General features: G+C 37.9%; 1 long non-coding RNA gene across 1 annotated transcript; it reads left to right on the top strand.

Annotated features, from left to right (window-relative positions):
- The first annotated feature begins 7,529 nt into the window (after positions 1–7,529).
- Positions 7,530–8,054, top strand: LOC124861007. Its single transcript, XR_007036541.1, has 2 exons — positions 7,530–7,857; positions 7,942–8,054. It is a non-coding gene; the product is annotated as an uncharacterized LOC124861007 (long non-coding RNA).
- Positions 8,055–8,496: the final 442 nt, after the last annotated feature.

Genomic DNA, 8,496 nt, shown 5'->3' with positions numbered 1-8,496 from the left:
TTTATTATATATTCCAAATGACAGCTATGGGTGAGACCAGAAATGGCGATGCTGAAAGTCAGTTCTTATGACACTTGTTTTATGACCCCGTCACACAACGGAGTCCATGTAAGACAAGTGGTGCATCTTGGCATTGTTCAGTTTTTACAGAGGTTGCAAGTTGTCCACTAAAAACAGTCAGTCTTTTCCTAAATTCATTCACATTTTATGACAAAACTGAAATTTTCACATAGTATCTAACATCACCTCACCAATACAAACAATATTTTTAATGTATAAATGTGGACTTAATGAAAAGTATGTTCAATACCTGCTTGAAGCTTGTTATTTTCAAAAAATTACTTTTAGTTTGTCAAACGAGCCTCATTGCAAAATGACCTTTTCAAGCCACCAGAATTTCTCTTTATGGCTCCACAGGAAATGGTTTTGATTAAAGCCAAGTTTACAACAAAATAAGAAGAAGCGAGCATCACTAGTTCAGAAGTTCTGCAAAGCTTTCTTTAAAGAAAACGTGGCTCTGTCTGTGTTCATTAATGCGGGTTTGATTAACTGTTTTAACACTACATAAGCAGCAAATAGAACAGGGAACAAGTAAAAAATGACAGCTTCTTGGGGGTTCAATCTTCAGCGGCTTCAGTTAACTGAAGGGTGAATATAAGAGACAGATGAGCAGAAATTATCATTTAAGAGAGCTTAGAAGTAATGGACCGTACCACAACCTCTTTAGTGATAAGGAGATTGTCATAATAGTAGGATTTTTATGGCTGGTTGATGTTCAAAGATGTTGCTTAAGTCGATACTGCCATCATATGACACATAACCGATAAAAACGCAAGAAAGAAATTAAGGGAAAAGAACTTAGAAAATCAGAGATGGTGGAATAAAATTAAAGAGAGGGCAGGAAGATTGCAGTAGTTTGGGTTTAAGCAGTACAGGAAAGATTGACTGAGGCTAATATAACAAAGCTTTAGATGTAACCTTATTTCTGTGTGAGAGACTAAGATCCCTAAACAGATTTCAGCTGAGAAATCTGTTTAGGGAAATGGCCAACAGATCAACAATACAACAATGACGAGGCCATTTGACTGGGTAAATAAACAGTAAAGATGAAATTTCAAACAGTGAAAATTCTGGATGATTTTAAAAGCAGCTGTGTTCTCACTGAGCTAATTATATTGCACTAAAATCAGATTCTGAAAAGAGCTCAGCAGACCTGCAAGAGTCAGAAAATCTGCCCTCAGTTGGTCTCCCTTTGGCCTTTGTCCATTGGGCCTCGGGCATTGTATGTGTCTGCAGCATATTGTTAGTATTTCTTTGCTACAGAGTGTGCTGCAGAGGGAAGAGGTGATACATATTAACACTTTCCACCTTGCAGGTCCATGTACCAGTACATATTTTTGCATGTTTTGTGAAGTAGCTACTAAGCTCTACTTTGGTTAAAATGAATGTAGAAATAGTTTTGCCTTACTTCTGGTGAATCGTGTTTGGTGAACCAACAGCTGAGAAGTATTAGAAAAGATGTTGTTGATGCAATGAGGCAAGACATTCAGCAAAACCTGTCGGAGATGCAGAATATTTTTAGTTTATTTTAGTATTTAGTTGGGTATATCTCTAGCACATGTTGTAAAAGTCTTAACTTCTTTCGATTGCTTTCCTGTGTGATGCACCTTGAGAGGAGGTGAAGTTGTGCCAGAAACCTTTGAACTGACCCAATTATGAGAGGCCCAAAAATGTCTGAATAAAATGTATCTGTTGGAAGATTCTAGATTTTACTATGACCTGAGAAAAAAAAAAAAGATTTTTGAAAACACTTCCCAGAGTCAAACTTACATTCAAGGATGGCTGTTCTGGCTAAACACAGTTGTTTCGCAGGTCTCAGACTTCAAAGGATTAGTTTAATATATTTTGTAAGACTAGTAGGAATAAAGGTCAAGAGATGATAACATATCAGTTGTACAAATAGCTTTAGATGTTTCTATGGCGTACTGAAATGTTTTTCTTTTTTGTTGGAAATACATCAAGTTTAAACAAAGTGGCAATTCTTATGGTGTTGATGTTTCTTTTTCAATACTTCTGCATTTCACCTGGATATCAGCTTCAGGGCCAAATCCTGACCTGTGTTGACCCATTAATGCATTTATTTGTGTTTGGAGGTTTTTACATTGTTTTACACTTGCCTTTTGAGACAGACAACAGCTCCATGACAGGTTTAAGATCTGTGTACTTTCTTGTCTATGGATTCAAATTTTCAATGTTTTGATCCTTGGTTCACTTACTTATCACTTTAACCTCATGACAGGGCTCTTTGTTGTGCTGAACGAAGCATTGTTTGTCACCAGAATTCTCCTGGTCCGGTAAGTTTTTCTAGGAGAATGTTTTGGTCCCAATCTTTGAACATGACTGCAGGCACAATTGTGACTGAAACCACTCCTGTGGATGAAAGGCATTCCACATAAATGGCCTGAACGAGGATCCATGGTAGCCTTCATCTCTCTTTTCCTTCACTGTCCTTTTACCAGATGGTCTAAAAGAGGGTTTTATTTCAGAAAACAAACAACCCCAGTACTCTGAAGTTTAACCCCAGTATTTTCTGATAAATGTCAGTCTGCCCTTGATGTTTTTCCTAGTGGCTTCTTTGCAGCCCTTCTTGATACCAGGCCAGTGTTCAAAAGTCTCACACCTGCCTGCTGCCATCTCTGAGCAAGCTCTGCACTGTTGCCAATCCGATTCCTTAGTCAAATCCTCTTTAGGAGATTCTTTGTGCTCCAGAACTTTCTTCACAGCAACTTGACCTCTGTCTTTGAAGTTCTTGATGATTCACTACATGGCTGATTTCAGTGAAATCTTAGCAGCGGTGTCCTTGCCTCTGAAGTCTTTCAGGTACAATGCCATAATGAAAGCACATGTTTCAAAGGTAACCAAGACAAGCAAAAAACTAATAGTTCTATGTGACTTTCCCTTGTAAAGAAGGCACTCTGTTCTTCTAATTCTGTCAGAATGACAGAGGGATATTAGCTGCCCTGTCCTCGTTAACACTTACCCTTAATCTAACTATTACATCACTAAAAGACAATGCAAATGAGGATTTCATGATAAATATAATTCTCATTAACTTTTCAAACAATTGCATTTTATCTGATGGCTCTTCATAGCAACCTAGGCTTAATGCAAATTGCCTCTATAAAAACTGAAGCACTAAGGTTTCAAAAAGGAAAGATTTAGTCATCCTCAAAACATTTCCCTGAACAAAACTATGCATGATAAAAGCAAAACCCTCTCCATCATTTCTCTAAATTATAGCTCATCTAATTTAATGGAATTGAACACTTGGTTGCTCAACGCCTGAATGAGTTAAGTGATAGAAATATAGCACTTGTCATTTTGTAGATACATTCCAGAGCTAATAGGGAACAGAATTAATTAATATATAACCACCAAATTATTTATTTAGACATACTGAACTAGGCATGTTACGAAAAGCTTTATCTGAAAGGCACTTCTGCTTAAAGTAATGATTAAAAAGTCACAAAATAACAGTTTATTATCTTATTAGGAAATAAGTGGTATTTATCTCAAATAGTTGATTCTTGATAGGAATTTTCCTGAGAGTCAACCGCTGTTATAGTATAAAGCTTTTTTATTGACAGATGGTGGGCAAGAGTCGGGGTATACAGGTTGCCAGTCCATTGCAGGGCATGACAGAAATCCTTTCTTTTTTTTTTTTTTTTTTCCTTCCCCCCCAAGTGCCACCAAAGCCCCACCCCGGCCGGGACCACAGCCCCCAGCGCCAGACCCCCCAGCGATCCCAGCCCAGGGACACACCAAATGCCCCAACCCAGACACCTCCCCGAATCCGCCACAATGCCCCACAGGGTGAAGCCAAGGGCGCCCCACCCCCACTAGGTGATGTAGCCGATTAAAGGAGCCCAGAGAGATTGATCTGACCTGGAGGCAGAGGCTGTCTCAAGGCTTATATAATCCAAAAGAAAATTTCTATACTGATTAATATTAAGAAGGTTTTTATTTTTCCAGTTCATGAGGATAGTTTTCTTAGCGATGCATAAGGCAGTGAAAACCATGTGAACTGAATTTGTCTCTATGATGACATCATCTAAGTTGCCCAACAAGCAAACTGAAGGGGAAGGTGAAATGTTACATCTCAGACACTTTGATAAGTCTTCACATATCAGGCACCAGAACCTCTGAACGGGTGTACATAACCATAGTGCATGGATATAATTATCTGGTATATTGCTTGTGCAGTGTAAGCAAATATTGGAAGGTGCCAAGCCCATCCTGAATATCCGTTGACCTGTATAGTATACTCTATGAAGGATTTTATATTGTATTAATTGCAAACTGGGGTTATTTGTCAGTTTAAAAGTTCTGGAACATATCTGCGACCAGAATGTTTGGTCAAAGTTAACTGATAAGTCCACCTCCCATTTTGTAATAGGAAGGGAAATTGATTCATCCATGTTAGACAGTGTCCTGTATATTTTAGACATTAATTTGGGGGGTTGAGTTTTAGGAACTCTAGTACACTTGATGGCATTTGTAACCCAACGTTATTAAGTCTAAATTTATTTTTTATTATAGATGTAATTTGTTGATATTCTAAAAATGTATTTTTGTCCATCCTGTATTGTATAATTAATCTGTTAAATGGGATGAACTGAATTCCTTCAAATATATGTTCCAGGTATTCAATTCCTCTACTCCTCCAATATGGAAAATTTATCATATTATTTTTTTGTAGGATGTCAGGGTTGTTCCAGATGGGTGTACGTCTGCATGGGATTAGTGAAGACCCTGTCATTTTTAGATATTCCCACCATGCTGTCAGAGGCTTTTGAAGCATACATGCAGTTTTATATTTGAGCAAATAAATGGTAGATCAGAAATCTTTATATTATTGCACAATGTCTGTTCTACGTCTAGCCAGGGTTCATCTAGAGGACTGTGTTTAAACCATTTTGAGATGTAATGTAGCCTGTTAGCTAAGAAGTAAAGATGAAAGTTAGGCAGATCTAGTCCTCTTTTATCTCTGGTCTTTTGTAGTGTTTTTAGACTAATACGTGGGGGCTTATCTTTCCAGAGAAATTTAGTGATGGAGGAGTCCAGAGATCTAAACCAGTCAGATGACAGTTTATTCGGAATCATTGAGAATAAGTAATTGATTTTTGGCAAGACCATAATTTTTATTGAAGCAACCCTGCCCATGAGTGATATGGGTAGAGATTTCCATCTAGCGAGATCATCTTCCACTTTTTTTAAGAGCGGGATGTGGTTTAGTTTTGTTAAATCTGCCAATCTAGGAGACACATTAATGCCCAAATATGTAATATTCCCTGATTGTAGTTGTATATTAGGAAAATTGTTGAAAGAACAATTAATTGGAAGAACTGTCGATTTTAACCAATTTATAGAATCGTCTGAAATTCTTGAGAAAGAATTTATCAATCCAATCACCTGAGCGACAGAGGTTTGTGAATGCTGGAGAAAGAGTAATACATCATCTGCATTAAGACATATTTTATGTTCAATATTCCTGCATTTTATGCCTTTAATATCTTTAGTTTGTCTGATTGCTGCTGCTAGTGGTTCAATAAAAATAGAAAATAATGAGGGCAAAAGTGGGCATCCCTGCCTGGTGCCCCTCTGAAGACAGAAGCGGGAAAATGTTTGGTTATTTGTTCTGATAATGCCGCTGGGGAACTGTATAATATTTTTATCCAGTTTATGAAAGAGCTTCCAAAACCAAATTTAGTCAAAGTTGCAAACAAGAATTTCCAGGTAACTCTATCAAATGCTTTTTCTGCATCTAGAGATAATATATTGGTCTCAATATTTTTACTGTAGGAATAATCTATTAAATTAAGTAATCTGCGTGAATTAGTGGATGAATGCCTACCTTTAATAAATCCAGTTTGGTCAGGATGTATTATGAGAGGATTAACCTTTTCTAGTCTTTTTGCGAGGGCTTTACAGATTATTTTGAGATTGACGTTAATAAGGGATATGGGTCGGTAGCTGGTAGGAAGTACTGGGTCTTATCCTGGTTTTAACAAGAGAGTGATGTTGGCAGAATTTATATTTGGCGGACGTCTGCCATTTGTTTCGGTTTCCTGCACCATTCTTTGGAATATTGGGGCCAAAATATTCCAGAATTATTTGTAAAACTGTTGGGAATCCATCTGGGCCTGGAGCCTTTTTATTGGGCATACTTTCTAGAGCTTCTTGGATTTCTGCTGAAGTCAGTGGTACATCCAGGGCCATCACTTGATTACCTGATAGTTTAGGAATTGTTACTTTATCCAGAAATTGCTCAATGTCATTATCTGACGGGTCTCTGAAAGTGGTGTTTATTCTTTCAGGATCATAAACTGTATTCCCTGTTGAGTCTTTTACAGCAAATATCGTTGTTCTTTCTTTCTCTTTCTTTCTTTCTTTCTTTTTATTTGGTTAGCTAAAAAGCTACCTGATTTATTGCTATGTTGAAAGTTTTGTATACGAAGTCTTTGTACAAAGAATTGGGTTTTTTTGTCAATGATTTCATTTAATTCTAGTTTGGCTTTACGCAGTTTGCCCAACTTTTCCTCTTCCTGGGAAGCATCTAACAGTTTAATGATTTCTTCTAATTCCTGTATACGTTTGTTTTCTTTTTTCTTCTTTTGTGATGAGAATGAGATTATTTTACCTCTCATCACTGCTTTCCCAGCCTCCCAGAGAACAGATGTTGATGTCCCTGGGATATCATTGAATTCCAAATATGAAGTCCACTCTTTTTTTAAATATTTAATAAATAAATAAATAAAGTTGAGATAGCCCCCAAGAAGAAGTGAGCAATCCAAGTGTGCAGAAACAAAAGAATGAAAAAATGGGGGGTCATCAACATTTGGGGCATATATACTGACAATACATATCTTTTGGTTATGTATAGATAGACAGAAATCCTTTCAAACAAACAATATATTTTGATTGCACCACATTATTGTGTCATGTTTCTACTTTTAAAAGGGAAACATTATGTGTCTGTATATCACCTACTCCACAGGCCTACTTCAGTTTTTTTTTTTTTTGTCACACGCAACGCATCTGTCAAGTTTCTGATAAGTGATCATACTTCCAATACTTCAGAAAGCCTTTTGTTACAGCACTAATGGTTTTTTTGTGGTGAGATAAAACATTTTCATCTTGTGATGAGTGCATCATTGGGGAGGACTTCAACTGGGCTTATCCTCTATGGGCATTTGTACTTACACCTGGTAGAAATATATTTGCAACCAAAATCTATATTGGTGATGACAGCATCATAATGAGGAGATACTTTTCTTCAAAGGGGACAGGAAAGCTGTCACAATGTGGGGTTTGTTATGTGTTTGTCTGAGTCTGTCTGTCACGAGGAGAACCACTGATGAGTGATGAGTGGCTTAATACCGCACACCTGGGAGCAATCCAGTCTGAGGCGCTTATAAGGAGCTGCAGGACATGCATTCATCGCCTGATGATCCCACATGAGTGGTAACCTCAAGCCTGCGAGCCATCTTTGTTTCTGAAGAATTAAGAAACTTGTCTAGTGACCTGTTAACCTCTGTTCAGTCTGTCTAAAGTTAACCTCTGCTGCAACCTCCAGGTCCTGCAAGCGGTCTAATCTGGAAGCCATCTCCATTCCTCGAGGAACATAACCCATCAGACAAACCAAGCCCAGCAGTTACTCTGCAGTTCCTATGTGCGCCAGCCTGCCCGCTCTCCGACAATGCCCACGGACTTTCCGACCTGGACTCCCCAGAGTAAACCTCCCTGGAACAAACCCCCACATCTATGACCTCCCAGCCTTCCTCTCTGACCAGCATCGTAAGCACTCTCTATTACCTCCGCACATTCTATGCTCTGCACGGCTTCTTGTCTTCCCCTGCTAAACTCGACTGTCCTCCACAGAGTTCCTGTTCCCAGCCCCGATGGATGGAGTCAAGTACAGTGTAAGACTTTTTCTTTCCAGGTGGACAACAGCCCTAAACATTCAGCAACAATAGAATCTCTTGAAAGACTTGGAAAAATTGCTGTTCAGACACTCTCCTTCCAATCTGACCAAGCTTGGGTTATTTTGCAAAAAGAATGAGCGATGTGCAACTGCTGGAAAAGGTATTTCTGCTAAATAAAGGCACAGGTGGCTGAATACAAACATTTCACACCCCTTTTAGATTTTTTTTTTTGTAAAATCTTTTGTAAGCCATGTATATAATTATTTTTTTCTCTTTTTCACCAGTTAAGTGCTACTTTGTGTTTAGCTAATACCCTAACCCAAAATACATTAAAGTTGGTAGTTGAAACATGGTAAAATGTATTCAGGAGGAATGCACACTTTAGCAACACACTATTTATTTATGTTTGAATTTACTTACGGGTAATAGAATAAAGTACTTTTAAATACAGTAGATGGAACCTTACCAAGTTTTAAGTTTGGAAAAGCTTTATAGGTTTGTGACAAGGAAG

This window comes from Girardinichthys multiradiatus, chromosome 23 (assembly GCF_021462225.1).
Source record: "Girardinichthys multiradiatus isolate DD_20200921_A chromosome 23, DD_fGirMul_XY1, whole genome shotgun sequence".
NCBI lineage: Eukaryota > Metazoa > Chordata > Actinopteri > Cyprinodontiformes > Goodeidae > Girardinichthys > Girardinichthys multiradiatus.
This window is presented reverse-complemented; position numbering and strand designations above follow the sequence as displayed.